This window comes from Phlebotomus papatasi, chromosome 3 (genome assembly GCF_024763615.1).
Source record: "Phlebotomus papatasi isolate M1 chromosome 3, Ppap_2.1, whole genome shotgun sequence".
In the NCBI taxonomy this organism is placed as follows: Eukaryota; Metazoa; Arthropoda; class Insecta; order Diptera; family Psychodidae; genus Phlebotomus; species Phlebotomus papatasi.
In genome coordinates, this window is record NC_077224.1 from 73,322,493 (window position 1) to 73,340,808 (window position 18,316).

The 18,316-nt window shown below is 33.7% G+C and overlaps 1 protein-coding gene across 2 annotated transcripts in view; it reads right to left on the bottom strand.

Moving 5' to 3' along the window:
- LOC129807309 (uncharacterized) overlaps window positions 1-5,134 on the bottom strand; it is a 352,121-nt gene extending 346,987 nt beyond the window's left edge. Inside the window, exon 1 of one of the 2 annotated variants that reach the window (XM_055856497.1) lies at window positions 4,079-5,134. The gene's annotated coding sequence lies outside the window, so the exon portion shown is untranslated. The remainder of the gene's footprint in view (window positions 1-4,078) is intronic. The other variant, XM_055856496.1, reaches the window with a different exon arrangement.
- Between the last annotated feature and the right edge of the window lie 13,182 nt (window positions 5,135-18,316).

Here is an 18,316-nt window from a genome sequence, read left to right on the forward strand (position 1 = left end):
CCCACAGTGCATTTTTGCAAAATTGATTGGCTTCGTTAGCTTCAATCATTTTGGCGGTTGGCAAATGTGTGATAAAATTAAGCTGATTAAATGAAAAGCGAGTTATTTTTTTCCAAAATTTACCAGGGAATATGAGCAATATTAATCTATTTATGGGATTTAAATGAAAAAAATTTTAATTGCAAATTTTATGTATTTGATAATGCAAAATGACTGCAAAATAATATTTAAAATTTCCATAATTATAATTTTTTGAATATATAAAATATTAATTAAAAAAATTTTTTTAACCAAATGCAATTTTAAAATTGAGTCCCCATGAAAGCTTTTTAGTTCCTTAGAGCTATGACGAAAAAAACTTTTAAATACTAAAAAAAAAAATATAGAAAAAATAGAAATTTTTCCTTACCTATCTTGCCTCATACGTTATTCTGGAAAATTATCCGAAATATTAAAGGTACAGCTTTATGAAACTAAAGAAACTTCCAATACGAAGAAATTTATATTTAAGTACAAAAAAGTATTTTACAATTTATACTTATTGAAAGGTTTCAGGTTTAGTATTTCACATATTACAGTAAGATAGCTTCCCAATATAAAATGCCTCATTACGAGATTTATAAATTATTGCTACTGAAATAAATTATTACTCCACTTTACTTCTCAATATGATTTATCAAAAAAAAAATTGATCGCTTTAACGAGAAACATACTTGCAAAAGTAGCCAAAATTTCAACATTTATTATTAGAAAGTTTTCAAAAGCTTACAAATAACTTAATTGTAGTGCAATTTAAAATATCTCATTGAAATTTGATTGTGTTGGTATTTTTCTGCCTTACAAATTGACAAACGATTAGAAATATTTATGCACTACTATTAGGTGAGATTCTTAACAATCTCACAATAAAGATAATAAATATAATAATAATATAAATCCTAACAAAATCTCATGTCCTCCGATCGGCCCCAAACTGTACCAGAATATGTTTGGCCACTTCCTGATCACAAATATATGGATGGCTAAAAACCGTTCTTGTCCGTCCGTCCGTCCGTCCGTCCGCAACTCACCACAAGTCGCGCTGCGATAGCGTCAAAATTCATCAAAATTCAAATTCGTTTTTCTCAAAAACGTCATTGTGCAAGTTAATCAAATTTTAGTATGTTGTAGTCCAGTCTAGGACGTTTCCAAAGTGGTGCATATGTGCGCTGTGGTTTCAATAGAACCGGAGATATGAGGGGTCAAAGTTCACGAAATTCAAAAAATCATATCTCCGGTTCTGTTTGACCGATTTTGATGATTAAGGGGTCATATGAAAGGCCTCACAAAATTCTACAACTTTCTAGAATATTTGAACTTCGTGGGACCAACACCAGGGGCGCCACAGTCGAAAAACCAATTTCAATATCACATAACCTCAATTATCTCGACTGTCGCTGAACCGATTTTGATGATTACTTCGACATAATTATCGAGTATTGGATATTTTGGTTTAAATACAAAATTAGTATAATTTCACGAATTTGATTCAAGATAACTGAATGGCGTCCCCCAACTTGAGCTTTAAATCGAATTTGCATGCATTCCGAGTTAGCTCACGATAGGAATCTCACCTACATAAGTCGGTTAGGATTATCTGTCCTTTTTTTATATAATATAATTACTTTGGATTATTCTCATATCAAAAGAATGATTTCCTTAAACTGAAAAGTATTTTTTATTCAAATGTCTTGGTCAAATGACAGACCACCGTAGGTAAGATACTCAACAATTTTTTCTTGGTAAAGAGGAAAAGATTGATAATGATTTGATAGTGACATTATACCGTACAATTATGTGTTAATTTGAATAAGTTTTAAAACAATAAATTAGCCCGGTCTTGGTGGGTTTAGTGTTAATCGGCCTCATACGGGATTGAGACCTAAGACTTAACATATATTGCTAAACAGCTCTAATTTCTAACTAGACAAGTTTTTGAGAAAAAAAATATAACTTAGGATAGAATTATTAAAAGAGAAAATAATCTAATAGTTTCCGAAAACCCAATAAAATAGCTGGTTGTTTAGGATTTAAAGACATTCGAGAACTGAGAACTGGACGAAAGCTTTAGTCTAAAGACCGCTTTAGCGAGAATATTACTTATTGTATTAGGACAAGTTTAATTTTATTAAAGTAATAGACGGGTTTTGATAAGCCGGACAAGTTTAAACTGATAGAAATTAATAACTGATAATGATAGTAGTAGCTAAATTTCTTTCCGAAACTCTTGTTAGAATCGCGATCGTGCTAACTAGCCGAATCATTTGAAATTAATATTTTTAACCCTGTAATTGAGGCCCTATTGGCATTTTGTTCTTCTTTTGGGTCTTTTAGGAATTTTCTTTATAATGGCGAGACACACTTTTTTGCAATAGATGGTCAATCACACAACACAGATGATCTAAAAGACAATTAGGTTGATATTTGTATTCCAGAGGCATTGCAGTTTATAGGTATGGCCGAAAATAAAAGATTGTATAGATCAGATATTTAATAGAAATTAAATTTTAAATAATTTGCCTTGAGGAAATAATTATTATGTAAAAATTAGTTGCTAATCGGTCTAAACAGTTTATTTAAAATCAGAGTTTCAAAACAGCAATATAAGAAAAGTATAATTTATAGAGAAAATGTATTTTGTGAAAACACTAAAATTTGTTAATTTAAATAAATATGATCAGCGGCCTGTGTCTCGCGATTTTTATAAGAAAACAAATTAATTGACTAATATGGTCAACTTGACCATATTATTCTTGACTTGAAGTCTTCAGTGCTTCTATGCAAAAACATATGGAAAAATTAAATGTCGAGAGGCCCCTGGGTTTAACTTTTTAAAATTTTAAATAATCTAGAAATTAAATAGTCTTGAATTTTTCAATGAATAAAAAAAATCAATGATTTTTCGAAATCAATTAGATCAATTTGTCCTTAATACACAATCGTATGTAAAAATTATCTCAAAAACTGTTCCCAATAAGGTTTTAGAGGTTTTAAGTCATAAAAATAAGCATTAGGTGAGAAAACAGTTTTATATAACTTTGAAAAGTTTATTTAAATACCCTTTAATCCTAAACCTAACTTACGTTCACGTGAAATATTATTCAATATGTTTTCTAAAACATATCTGAAACCTCAACGACATTGATTTATCTGTTCCCAAGATATGAAATTTTCCGATAAAAAATGAATGGGTTTTTCTTTACAAAGCTTTGGAAATTTCAACAGGAGTCCCATTTATATTTCTGGGGTAATGCAAGTCAAATATTTAAAGGATTTTACGGGTTTGGAATAAAGGTTTGAGATCTGGCATTCAGCCATATGGCTTAATTTCTCTAATTTCCTATCAAGCAAGAATTTTGAGGAAACTGAGAATTAGGATTATAAATTAAAAATAAGTGAACAATTAATCCATTAAAAGCATCTGGAACTGGGATTAAACCTCTCGTCTGAACCCCGTGAAATAATCTTTACGAAGCATACAAAACCATTAAAATCTTTTGAGCTTTGTAGAAATGGAAGCAAATTGTAGGGATTCTTTCGATTTTATGTTAAACTCTTACACGTCCGATTGTAGCTCAATTTATTAAGAAAAAATTATTAAAACAAACAAATTATTAAATTCAGATTAATCATCATAATTGTCTGGGAGGATCTGGTTCAAATTCTAATGTTCATGAGATTATAGCTCAATTTCAGAATTTGGTTTTTGGCTAAAATACACTATTAAAAACCGTTTTTTTTTTATTAAAAAAAAGTGTATAAACAGTCCAAATAAATTTGTAATATTCATAATTTCTAATAAACCTGTTTCATTTAAACTTTATGTGATATAACACGAAATTAGATTGTAATCCCAATGAACCCATCCCTAAGGGAGATGAAGACAAAAATTATTTACAGACGATCCACCCCGTAGGATGAAAAATCCGGGTAAATCAGTGAAAATCCTCAGATAATCCGGCAAATTTTTCAGCGACAGCGTTTGACTTCAAAGGGCACAAAAGGGGGCCTATATAGAGCACACAAAAATGCCACGTACCTTTTTTTTTTCAGCTAAACCACTCAAATATCCACAAAGGCTGAAGGATGGGAGGAAAATCTCACTGGAAAAGTCTGATGTTGGAGTTTTTTTTTGGGAAATTTTCTCAATTTTTTGCTACACTTTTTTTTGTTTGGTCTCGCGGCAAACTTTTTCAACGGCACACACTTTCTTCAAAAACTTTCTTTTTGCTATTGCTGGAAAATTGTGACAAAAGTAGGACTTTGTCGGAAAACTTTCTTCTTTGGAGCTTTTTAATCTAATTATTGTATTTGCCAGAGAACAATGTTGCTGGAGTGATCTGAATTGAGAAGCACACTGAACAGAATTAATTTATCTTTCCTACTGAATTATTTTAGACACTGCCAATCACATTTGCTCAAAACATTTTTCATTTTTAACTTGCATTTTTCACCATCTTCTTTTTTTTACTGGCACTTTCAATTCACCATAGGATACACTTTGGAGATTGTATAGGGAAAATTCTCAATTTTCAATCCTCCTAAAAAGGGAGGATGGATCCCCTCGAGAGGGATCCCTTCTCTGGCTCTGCAACCAAAGCCCTGGCTAATATATTATAATCGGAAGGAGTTTGAGGAACTACAGGAGGATTCTCTGGAGAGAGGTTGAAAAAGTGCCCGGAAAAAGTGTCAAAATTGTGATTGGAACACACTTTCACAGAGATTTTCACTCTCTCGATGATTTTCCGTTTTTTTTTTTTCTTTCCTTACTTACGGCACAATCCCCCAAAAAATATCTCAACCCCTGGTCTGTTGGATCTTTGGCAGGCAAAAGAATCCTCAGTCACGTCACTCTAACCCACCCTAAATCACCCAAAGGATTTCTTCTTGGAAAAAATCTGTAACACTTGCAAGAGACACCGAAGCACAAATCATCAATTCTTCGTCGATGGAGACAATAAATTCACGCGTCATCCACACTGGAGGTCACAGGGAGATCTCTAAGGAAATCACGCAGAACACGCGACGAAAGTTCTTGGGGACAGTGACGAAAGTCTTCCCACGATGCGCTCAGCAGCGTGTTTCGGAGGTGACTGAAAATGTTTGTCTTCTCTTTGGCAGATTTACTCCTGCCGGAACTTGTGGAGGAAGCATGCGCATGTGCATGCCATTTAGCACTTGTCTGCCTCCCCGACGACAAAAGCCGCCAGTGGCGCGGCCAAGGAGGCAAAAGCCGAGTGGAGAGGATACCCACCTACCACCCACAAACACCAAGTCCTCGATGGAACATCCAACAAGTCATCGGAAATCACAAGAAGTTTTTTTGGATATTCAATTTTTAATATTATATTAATAAAACACAATAAGCAAAATAGCCTCCTTTTAAAACCAAGACCACTAAGCCTTTTACATGTCTTTTAATGCACTTTTAAAAGTCTTATAATGACAACTTTATGTTTAACCCATTCCTTACCATGATATTATACATCATACGCAAATTGAGTAATTTTAGATGATTTATTCCTGGGCAACGAGGAGATATTTGGGTGAAAATGTGTACACCACTTCCAGGCACTTCCACAATTTGTATGAAAGAGGCCTTCGCACTTCCAAAACTTCGCAACACTCTCGAAAATAGTGCAATACTTCCAGCACTTCTTGCACTTCATGCACTTCTCATACTTAGAAATCAGTAATTTATTTAATCTGCGAATAATCTAAAGGAAAACTTTTAAAAAATCTCAAGATTCAAGAAATTAATTTTTACACATATTTTTAAAATTTTTCTTTTATTTTGATTTTCTAGCGCCAGATGAAGGGGTATCAACATATTTCGAATTTTTCTAATTTGCTACTTTTGGAAAAGTATGATTGCAACAACTAATTCAGCACTTCACACTTATCTTCACTTTTTATTAAGCTTGATTCTCACTCTGGTTTCAAAATCCTTTAAAATTAAAAAGAACTATTTTTGATGATTGGCGTATTAACCCATTCCTTACTATGGTATTATACATCATACGCAAATTGAGTGATTTTAGATGATTTATTCCTGGCCAACTGATACTCGAATTACTGTCGGGAATAGATTTTTAGTAACTTTAGTTCTTTAATTACTTGGGAAAAATAGTCCCACAGAGATGAAAATAGATTTTGTTATTATCTTATTGCTTCGCGGAAGGTCATGCAAAATTTTTGCTCAAAATGGCGGACGGATAATTCGACATCCCATCGAATTTATTAAAATTGGCCTCTTTCCTCTTTCCTGATTTGAATTCTGGTTGCCAATTTGTTTTCATGGATAGTTACTCTATCTAAAACAATAAAGTTTGTAATGAATCAATGCACCGAATTTAAATTCGGTGACCGTTAAGACGCGTGTTTGACAGGGGCTCCCCGCGACCCTATAATAGGTAAAAAAAATTCATTTCAAAAAATTTATCTATTAATCTGTAGGAAACTAATTCCAAAATATGAACATTCTATCTCAAGTATTTCTTGTACATTGACTGAGTGGGTTAAATTCCTATACTAGAAAAATCACTATAAACAGATTATAAGAATTTTGGGTCTATAATAGCCAAATGACCAATTACGTGAATCAACACAATATTCATGAAAAATTTAATAATATCACTCAAAAAAGCGAGTAGAAATTGTTAGTACTTCACCACAGCTAAATAAGACTGAAGTAAACACAAAGTTCTGTCATATTTCTCGTAAGCAATTGCTCACACTGAAATTTCAAAAAACAATTTTAACTCAAGTCATATTCAAAATTTAACGAATGTTAGTGTTAAAATCTTCCAAAAATAACAAATATTTATATAAAATTCACTATTCATCAAATATTGGAATATAAATGCGTAATTTCAATCAATTTATTTCTAGTGCCCAAATTTACCCTCGAAGTGTCCAAATTTAGAAACTGTCCAAAATTATGAGCTCTTCCTTTATTATAAGGACAATTTTCTTAACAGATATTTAAATTTGAAAATTGGCGGTAATATGTTTTCCAGAAGTAGGAAAGCTATTTTTGCCATTAAAAAGAAAACAACTTACGTTATTTTACGACTTTATTTTAAATACTGTCTAAATACTATTTTAACTATGATTTTGTTTTGAAATATTACCGTCAGAGTTTTCAACTTATATTTTGACTCTCTTACAATTTAAATTTTACTAATCTAATTAAACTATTTTCGGGGATATCTATTTTTAAGAATAAACTGCATTTAAATATTTAAAATTTCATTAACATGGCATGCATATTTTTAACAAAATTAAATTTAAGAACTTTTTAATCCTGTTTGGCACTTTTTAATTTATCCGATGCAGCGTTTTTTGCTTTATTCTTGCACTATTTTGGTAGCTCTCAGAAAAATGTAAGGATATGTTTCCATGAAGTTATTTTATTACTGTTATGCAATGCAAAGTCACTCAATTAACTCACATTTTAGCTGAAGTTTAAACAACTATTGTGTAATTTATTTCGTTCTTCGGAAATTGCGTGTTAAAGAAAAACAAGCAGTGAACTTTACAATTTCATTCATCGACTTAAAAATAAATTATTTATATTGTTGCTTTCTTTCTGGATATAATTATTTAATTATTTAACTTTTCACGTGAAGAAAACGAAATAAAAAGGAGTTCAAACTAAATTAGGATGCCTAAATACTAAACAATAGCCCTACAATAAATTAAAATCCAATTATAAACATATATAAATTCAATTAAATAGACAAGTATAATATTTATCTGAGAAACTTTCTCCGGTTCATTCACCAAAAAGCATGGTAGAGTAAAAATTGATTTTCATTCAATTAATAGCGTGGTTCAATTTTGTTGAAGAAGTTTTTCCCAAAATTTGTTCGATATGGATCCCTTTCAAAAGGACAATTATCTCTGTGGATTTTACTTTATTGAAAATTTTCAGCAGGTGCAAGAGGTTACGTCAAAACCACACAAAACACTTTCAAAGACATATATTTCATCTATTTTGGGTTACTGAATTGTCTAAAATTGAACAATGGATTGTTCATCAGTGTGAAGGAACATTTATCGAAGAGATAATTTTAATTTAATCTAAGGCCGGAGAAATATATTTGAATTGTGCAGTTTTAGACACAGAATATTTAGCAGAACAAATAGAGAATGAAATTGATTTGAGAGTAGTTGAAAATCCAATTACTGGGAAGATTATTTCTTCCATCGGTAGAGAATAATAGTGGAAAAATGGAGAATACTTCGCCAAACACACGAGGTCGTTTACTAAGTCTGAATTTATTTTAATGAAGGACTCGTTATACAAAGAAACTATGATAATTCAATCTTTTACTCAGAAAAAAAATATTAGGTGAGATTCTTAACAATCTCACCTACTATAATCCTAACAAAATTTCATGTCGTCCGATCGACCTCAAATTTGGCCAAAATGTGTTTCAGCACTTCCTGATCACGAATATATATGTGGCTAATTTACGTTCCCGGCCGGCCGGCCGGCCGGCCGCTCTTTGGAGCTTAATAGCTCCTAAACTAAAAAAGATATCGACTTGCGGTTTTCGGCAAAGGTTATATATCGGGTGAAAATTGCAACTTGGTGCATAGACCCCCCACCCCCCACCCCTCCTTCCGCCATTTTGAAGACCCCCTTTTTTTTTGTTTTCTCAATAGCTCCGCCCCTATGGCATTCAGCGGACTCAAATTTTAGTATGTTATAGCTGGGCCTTAGAGCTTTCCATCAATACCAAACTTAAGGTCCCCCGACCCCCCTGACCCGAGCTATAAGGGTCCAAAAAAAATTTCTTAAAATGGCCATAACTCCGGTTCTAATTATCAGAATTTAAAAAGTGAGGGCTTTTTGGAAAGCTCTCGTGAAATGCCACTTCCCCTTCTAACATCGCAAGTTCATAAAACCACCGCTAGGGGCGCTTTTTTTAAAAAGAAAATTTTTAAATCTTAAAAGTTAAATAACTCAAAAATTCCATTGTGCATCGGGCTGAAAATTTAGTATGTTGTAGCCGTTGATTATACCTATCAAACAAAAAAAACCTTAAGTCGATCCATAACCCCTGACCCGAGCTATAAGGGGTCAAAGTTCGAACATTGACCGGCCTCTATCTCCGGTTCTAATTAACATAGCGACACAAATTTTACCTTTTTGGTTTCGTCTCGATGAGCACTTTCAGATGGAAGTTCAAAAAGTCACCACAGGTGGCGCTGTGATAGCGTCAAAATTCATCGAAATTCAAAGTCACTTTTCTCAAAAACGGCATTGTGCAAGTTAATCAAATTTTAGTATGTTGTAGTCCAGTCTAGGACGTTTCCAAAATGGTGCGTATGCGCGCTGTGGTTTCAATAGAACCGGAGATATGAGGGGTCAAAGTTCACGAAATTCAAAAAATCATATCTCCGGTTCTATGTGACCGATTTTGATGAATGAGGGCTTAAACGAAAGATCTCACCAAATGCTACAACTTTCTAGAATATTTGAACTTCATGGGACCAACACCAGGGGCGCCACAGTCGAAAAACCAATTTCAATATCACATAACCTCAATTATCTAGACTGTCGCTGAACCGATTTTGATGATTACTTCGACATAATTGTAGAGGACATTTGTCTCTACATTTCGTCCACACATCATTTTCCAATCAGACTACGCTATCACTCCGATTTTGCCGTTTAAGTGTGAAAAAATTGATTTTTCCCATAATAACGCTTTGAAACCACTCAGATGCCAATTTGACTGCCTCTACTCGACCAAGACACTTAAAATAGGGTTTTAAATGGAAAGTCCCACAAAATACAACAATTCTTTGATATAGTTGAAGTTCAACAAATAACTACTTGGGGCACTCTGGATGAAAAGACGGGTTAAGAAACAAAAAACCTCGATTATCTTGACTTCTCAGTAATCAATGAGATTATGTTCTATAGGAAAATTATAGAGAACATTCTGGTCTACATTTCACCCATATATCACTTTTGTGCCAGTTCATCCAAATCCTTGATATTTTGGTTTAAATACAAAATTTGTATAATTTCACGAATTTGATTCAAGATAACTGAATGGCGACTCACAATTTCAGCTCTAAATCGAATTTGCATGCACTCCGAGTTAGCTCACGTTAAGAATCTCACCTACATAAGCCGGTTAGGATTATCTGTCCCTTTTGTAAAATTGTTCGTAAATGTTTGTTCATTACAACTGAAAACTTACAAAATGTTTGTAAATCGTATAATTTACAATTAAGTTAGTAAAAGTTTGCACTTTTTCACAAACATTGTCCGTAACACGATCACCTGACGAGCATTTATTATTCTTTTAACATTTGTTCGTCTAATTTTGTTTATTTGGCAAAATTTTACGAACAAATGACAAAATCTAATGAACAAATGTTTGTGAAAGAACAAAAATGCTCGTCAAATGATCATGTTACTAATAATATTTGTGGAAAAGAGTACAAACTTTTACGAACTTTTTAGTCAGTCACACTCTACGAACAATTCTTAGACTATCAGTAAGAAATCACATAAATTTACAAACTTCTATGAAATTTAGAAACGGTACACAAATTAAGTTATGATAACTTTACTGTCACTTTGGTATTCCTAAAGTCTGCCTGTCCATTTATCTCTCAATGGTACGCAACCCTCATAACGTTTTCTGCATAGTACTTCTTTAAAAGAAGAATTAATAGAAATTCTAACGGAAAATGTGCATTCACACATCAATAACAATGTATAAAGACAATGAAATCTTGCGATTACTTGTGGAAAATAATCATTACTCGATTGAAAGGATCTGTGAAATAATATTATATCCATGACATGATATTTCCATTATCCCTTTCATTATATTACTCGTATTGCTAACAGTTAGCAGAAAGAAAAAAAATAATAAATAAATTTAAACTTACCAAATGGTAAATTTTATGGTAGTCATTACTTAATTACGACGTTGGAGTTATTCTTCACTTCTGTGCGTGTACCCTCGTAATTAGAATGACCATACAATTAAAAAAACGTTAAGCTGTCTTCAAAGTGCCACTACGGAATGCTAATTGTGCAATAACGTCATTAAGAAACAAATAAGAATAGTAAAATGAAAATAAAGTTCAAAACAGAAAGCAATAAGTTGAAGAAAAAAACAAGGAGGAATAACATTAGATACTTTTCTGTCCTTTCGTATGACCGTTTAAGCTAGAGGCTGAGCAGTTAGAGATAGTGCCAGTTTCTTTGTGAACCCCAACCCCGACCGCCTAATAATTTTCTCGCCTTGAGCACGAGGTGTGCTAACTGACCTACATGAGATATTCCGGAAAGAAAAGAAATATTGAATCCTCAATCAATGGTATCTTTTACCGTTATGGGAAGTGTGCCAAATTTCGGCCAGCTTCTAATTTCGGCCATACAAATAAATTAATTAAAATTATGTATGTAATCTTTGTATAGTCAATGAATTCATTTTGGTTTTAAATATTTATTCATTTTAGGATGTATTAACACAAAGACCGGTAAATTTTAGGTATAATTTGAATTTAAATTGCGTTTTTAAAACTCAGTGTGAAAAGAGTCTCACAAAAAATATGACAGATCGATTGTGTTTCTAGCAGTCTTTCGATTTGTGATGAAGTACAAAAGGTTTTCCTTCGGCGTTTCTCATGAAAATTGATTAGTTTTCTTTAAAGATAGTTTTTGTATATGTTAATAGTGAATCAATCTTTTAATTTCGGGTAAAATTTCCCAGCCGAATCCTGTATTTCGCGTAAAAAAGTATATACTTTGCTAGCGTCTCTCCGGTGAGGTAGTGTTGCCTATTCCGGCAACATCTTTTGCTTTCCTAAATTTCTTATTCATTCTATGTTTTTTTTTTCAATTTCTGAATTCTACAATGTCCGGAGAAAAAACCATCGCTTCTATGAAAAAGATGATGTAGAAAAGGCCTTGAAAGAGTTCAAGAAGGGCAAATTTCTACGGGAATCTGCGCGTAAATTTGAGATGCTACTCTTCAGGTGTTTAGGACAAATTACACGGAAGATCTCAGGGATTGTGGGTCATATAAACGTACTAAACTAAATATTAAACTCGTTCCGTTTGACGTTTTGAAATTGTCTATCCGTTGCGTCACAAAAGGTGGTCAGAAAAAAGATGGCCGGTATTTCACTCAAAGTGGCCGGAATACTACCCAAAGCAGTGTCCATATTATTATTAATTTTTCAATATTTTAGGAAGTGATTTAAAGAAAACAAAGATGATAAACTAGTTTTCAAGGTTCCACACAACCTTCCCGAAGAGGAAGTAACAAAAAATATCATTATAAATTAAAAATATTACATTTCAGACTTAGAACTTCGGTGCTTATATGCAACTATGCCGAAATTTGGCACACTTACCCTAATGGCCTCTACACACTAGGAGCAATTTCTTTAAAAATGCCTTTTTAAAGAAAATGTCCCCTATCCTTGTAGGCAGAAACGTCAGAATTTTTTAAAAAAAGGAATTTTTTGATGAAAATTGCTTCTAGTGTGTAGACACCATAAGAAAGCTCGCACAATGAGATAAAAATTAAATAAAACTTTTTTTTCTAAAAATCTGACGATTCTTCAATTAACAGATAAAATACAACTTACATAATCTTCAATATTAAGCAGTCATTTCAAATGCTTAATTTAACCATAATTAAATCACAAGTCATTTTGCATTTTTGATTTTTCTTTTAGAGCTTAGTATAATTTTATTAAATTCAGAGAGGGTAAATTGTCAGTCATTAAAAATGCTAAATTATAGATTTTTTTTTTCAATTTTTAAAATATTATGGGAAACTGGGGAAATCAATCTGATAATTCGTTGAAATATTGAATTTATTACCATCAGATTAATTTTCTTTAAAGATTAAAAAAACCTACATAGCGTTTGCAATCCAAAACTTACATTGAGGTATTTGTACGACTTGGACATCTTCAAACATATTTATTTTATTTTGCTCCAATTTCTCTGGAAAATTACCTGATTTCCTGTCAATAACGCCAATCGTGGTATTTTTAAAAATAATTCCAAGCTTTATTTTACACTTGTGTGACCATTCAATTGCAATATATCAAGCAAAAGTGTGGGGGTTCTGATGGCTCTTCTTTCTGCTCTAAATATCACAGAATTCCAGGAATTTTTCTAAATAATTTGCTGTAGGCGTCAGAGGAAATGGACATACGTCTGATCAACAATATTTTCAATTCTCTTGAAAGACACCTGTGTTATTTGTTTTATGTAGCAATTTTTGCCTTCTATCTATAAATAAATGAAATTAATATTGGGAATACCGAAAATAAAATGTATATATAGTTGTTTTCTGTTTTTCATAGAAGAAAAATTATTTAAATTTTCAAAATTTCTCAAAATCAAAAAAAAATATTTTGAATATAATTTGTTTTACATATCGTAACTTTCCATATCTACTGATCCGGGTTTCATAAATTTTTGAATTGGATGACCTGAAGGCTTTCCTTGTTAATGCCTTTACCTAGAAAGTTGAAGAAGGGCAGAGTATTATCGTCATGAACAGAAGGTACTGCTGTCTGGATGATGGACAGCAAATGAGATGAGTATCATTGAGTGTCCTCTTGTGTTTTACTGTAGATGTCCAAAAGCGGATTGACTTTGAAATTGTTCATGAAAGTGATACGGCAGAGATATGTGGACATGGTCACAAGTTATGGACATGGACAAAATGCCACACAATCTAAAACATATTTTCCAATAGTAGCCACTCTCCCTCTTTCCTGTGGCCGAAAAGTGTCAAAGGAGATCCAGTAAGAAGAGGAGGGCATAAGAAGGGATTAGGACTCAGAATGACATCAATTCCACTAAATAAGGAAATATTGAAATTCTTAGAAGTTGGAGGATTGTCCCATCCTGAAAATTGACATTTGAAATTTCTCCATCTCACATATTCAGGAAATTGAACTGAATTCTTAAAAGTGTCATACCTACTACCACGATTGCACCTACACTTACTGGAGGCAAGGGAAAATTCTCTGTATTTTCAGACATTATAGGGGAAGTGCTTATAATTTTGGACAGTCTGCTTATAAGCATCGAAGTTCCAAGTTTGAAGTGCGATATTTTCTATACTAATTGACATTTCTTGTTACTCTCTTTTCACAAGGGTTGTTTAGAAACTTAGCAAGCTATTTATCGTCTTATTTTTATTAAAATTAGTTTTAATACGTTTAAAAATGAATTGATATGTAGAGATGAATTTGACTCTTATTTTGGACAACTTGTTTATTAATTTGGCCAACTTGGCTGTAAATTTGGACATCTAATCCGCCTCAATAGTATGCCCATTGTTTTCCATTTCACGAACCAATCTTACCAAGTCCTCTTCCTGTTCATGTAAGGGAAACGTAGAATGTCACAGAAGCCCGGAAACTTTCCATATCATTCATTAAAGTGAGTTGACTTCGGTGCTCCAAGTACGTGCGGATTCGCTCATTCCCTGACCTTTCCGGGAGCCTTTCAAGGCATTTCTCGCTACATCTCTTTCGTAGAGATGATGCTCCTTTGTTTCTCCAGGCATTTGTCCAACCTAGTCATCACAAAAGCTAAAACTTCACGAAATTTCGTGAGAAAAACACCTGTCCAAAATAAGAATCATCACCTCACTGGTGAATGTCTTAAAAAATTTCCCATTTTTCACACGAAAAATATAATTCACAAGGCAAATCTCACTTCAGGTTAAATGTACAAATCATAAGTAACGTGAATCAACACAATATTCAATGAATATTCAATAATATCACTCAAAAACAGCGAACAAACTTTGTTAGTACTTCACCAAAACTAAATAAGACTGAAGTAAGCCACGAAGTTCTGTCATATTTCTCGTAAGCAATTGCTCACACTGAATTTTCAACAAACCAATTTCAACTCAAATCATATTCAAAATTTAACGTATTAAGTGTTAAAATCTTCCAAAAAGAACAAATATTTAGATAGAATTCATTATTCATCAAATATTGGAATAAAAATCCATCATTTTAATCAATTTATTTTTAGTGTCCAATGTTATCCTCAAAGTGTCCAAAATAAGAAACTGGACAAAATTATGAGCATTTCCCCTACTAGGTAAAATTTCAGGATTTTTACCATTCGGAATTTTGGTTTTTGGGATTTTGGCACTTGGCCAATTTAAACCAGTAGTCAGTCATTGGATTACTGTGCCTAGTAATTTACTGGACCAAGTGATTCAGTAACTAACATGCCTATGCCTAGTCTGCAAAATGAGTTCAATGAAATACACTACACACAATATAATTGAACCTAGTAACTATTGCGTCCACTAATCCAGTAATCATAGGCTAAGTCATTACTGGACACAGTAATCTAGTACTTACTGCGTCTGGCAATCATTAGACAATATAATTAAGCTTAAGTCATTATTGTACCTCTCTAAATACTGGGCCCAGTTATCCAATAACTGATGTGCCTAGAAATTCAATAATTTTATTAGGATTGTTAATCCAAAAATCACAGGGCTCAATCATTACTATGGGAATTGTAACCTAATAGTTACTAAATCCAGTAACTACTGAATGAAATTATTACAAAGTTCAGTCATTACTATTAATGGATTAGTTTTTTGTAAATGGAGTAATTACTAGGCCCATCAATCCGGCAATTAATAAGAGCAGTGATCCATTAGTTACTGATTGTAGGAACTACACAGGACCATGGTGGTTATGACCCCTTTGGTACTCGTTTAAGACAATATAGGCCCTACATCGCTTTTGGTTGTCTTGTATAATCTTTGCATTACGGGAAGAAGGGGTTCATATTTTAGCTGAGATTCTTTACAATCTCAGCTTTTGTAGTCACAGGTGAAATCCAACTTCGGGATGTCCGTCCCGTTTCAACCCGTTCGGAGTACAAACGCTTCTAGAGAGAGAACGGAAAGAGATATCGACCAGCGGTTTTCGGCAAAGGTTAAATATCGATGGGGGCCAGAAGTTGACGATGTCAGACCCACCCCCCCCCCCTTCCGCCATTTTGGAACACCGCCAAAATTTGTTTTCTCAATAACTCAGCCCCTATGGTATGAATCAATCTCAAATTTTAGTATGTTATAGCTGGGCCTAAGAGCTTTCGATCGATACCAAACTTAAGCCCCCCTGACCCCCCTGACCCGAGCTAGAGTGGGTCAAAAATTCAATTTTCAAATGGTCATATCTCCGGTTCTAATTATCCGAATTTGAAAAATTTTGGTGTTTTAGAAAGTTCTCGTAGAGTACTACAACCCTTATGACACCCCAATTTCATCCGATTTAATCGAAAAATCGATTTTCAATTAATCGATATCGAATATCGATATTTCGAAAGTTGTAGCTGAGGTCAAGACCTTTCCAACGGTGGATCACACTCCTCCCTCGATGTTCCCTGACACGAGCTATAATCAAAAATGTCTTGACCGGACCATATCTTTCGTGTTTATGAGGCGATTTTGATTAAATTTTAGTATATGTTGTATCTGATAGCAAGATCTTTCTAATAATGGGTCCCATCCGTCTCTACCCCAACCCACACTACCCCGACCCTTACTATATCCATATGCACCGGACTCTATCTCTAATGTTTATTAACCTATTCCAATGTTTTTTTTGTTCGTCTTTCCCACTCGGCCTATTTAAAATAGAAAATGATCAGTGATAAGCCCAGATAAGAGATTCTTTACAGGTGACCTAGAAATGCGTGCAACTCAGGGTGCTTGCAACTCGGAATGCGTGAATTGAATTTTGGGGGTAAAGAATCGCGTCGAGTAAACTGTTGATTTTAATTTAGATGGCCAAAGTTCGTACATCCTTCTCTATCTTGGGCCATCCATGTCATAGTGCTTGATCTATCATTTCTTCGTCTTCAGTCTTAACTTTATGGCTGTGTGGACAAAAAAGAGGACAAATTGGGACAAATAGCATCACTCAATCAAGAGACTAAGATGTTCCGTAAACATACGTTGTTGTCGCTCTCTCCACAAGGATCAACAGGAATCAGCAGGAATAGGTTTCATTGATTTTACTTGATAGTTTACGAAGAAATGAGTGCGACCCTTGGTCAGAGATCTAGAATGTAAACAATTCTTACCTGTAGATGATTCTTCCTGAGAATTCAATACCTGTGATGAACAGTACAACAATCTTCGAAACCGGTAAGCGTCGGGGGACGAGGCAGCTAGGAAAAAATTGATTCTTCCCAAAGCTTTCGGCTCAGACGTAGTAGTCTCACAAAGAAACCACAAGACATTCAGAACAAAAATTATTAAGAAAATTGTGAAAATAATAAAAAAAAAGGCAAGTGCAGTGCCCCAGATCCTATGCCCTGTGAACAAAGGAGTCCTATGACAAAGCAAGAAGAGAACAGATTTGACCACTAAGGAAGGCTTGGAGTCTGAGCCGAAAGCTTAGGAAAGAATCATTTTTTTCTTAGCTGGCACATCCCCCGACGCTTACCGGAATTGATAATACTTGAATCTACTGTCGGAAAACACGAATAATCTTCAAAACGTTGTAGAAGAGCAAAACAGCAAAAATCAAAAAAGGTCTAAGTATTTTCGATCTTACTGTCAGTTATCACAGGACCCATTAATCCAGTAACTACTATGTCTTATGCCCTAGACACACTTACGGCTTAAGCCGAAAAACGATTTAGTGGAAAATTATAGAAATGTAGTTTAATGATTTATCAAATATAATTAAGCTAAGCCGTTTCTCGGCTGATCCTCCGGTCTGTCGAAGCCCTTAGCTTCTTAGCCTCGTCTAAGCTTAATCAGATGATCCAGTAGTGACTAAGTCTACTAAGCCTGGTAGCCTACTAGGTCTATTAGGCCTGGTAATTACCGGACTCCGTAATAGACCTCATTGTTGAACGCAAGTATCCAATCGTTATTGGATTAAAAATACGGCTCTATGATGCAAGAGTCGTAGGTTCACATCTCCTTTAGGTCACAAGAATTTTTCCAGCACAAAAGACATTCCAATTTTAGAAATTCTTATCTAACTTCGAAAACAATGGACCTGTTAATCAAACCTCTATATTAAAAAATTCTTATTCCATTATTTTGTGAGATAATCGTGTCTTATTCAAAATCGAAAGCTTCACAGTGGGAGGCGACATGTCTTTGATTGCTCAACATTAATAGGAATAATTTGGTGAATATCATTCATAGAAATCTGCATTGTACATTTGTGTGATATGAATTAAATCTAAGGATATATCCCATGG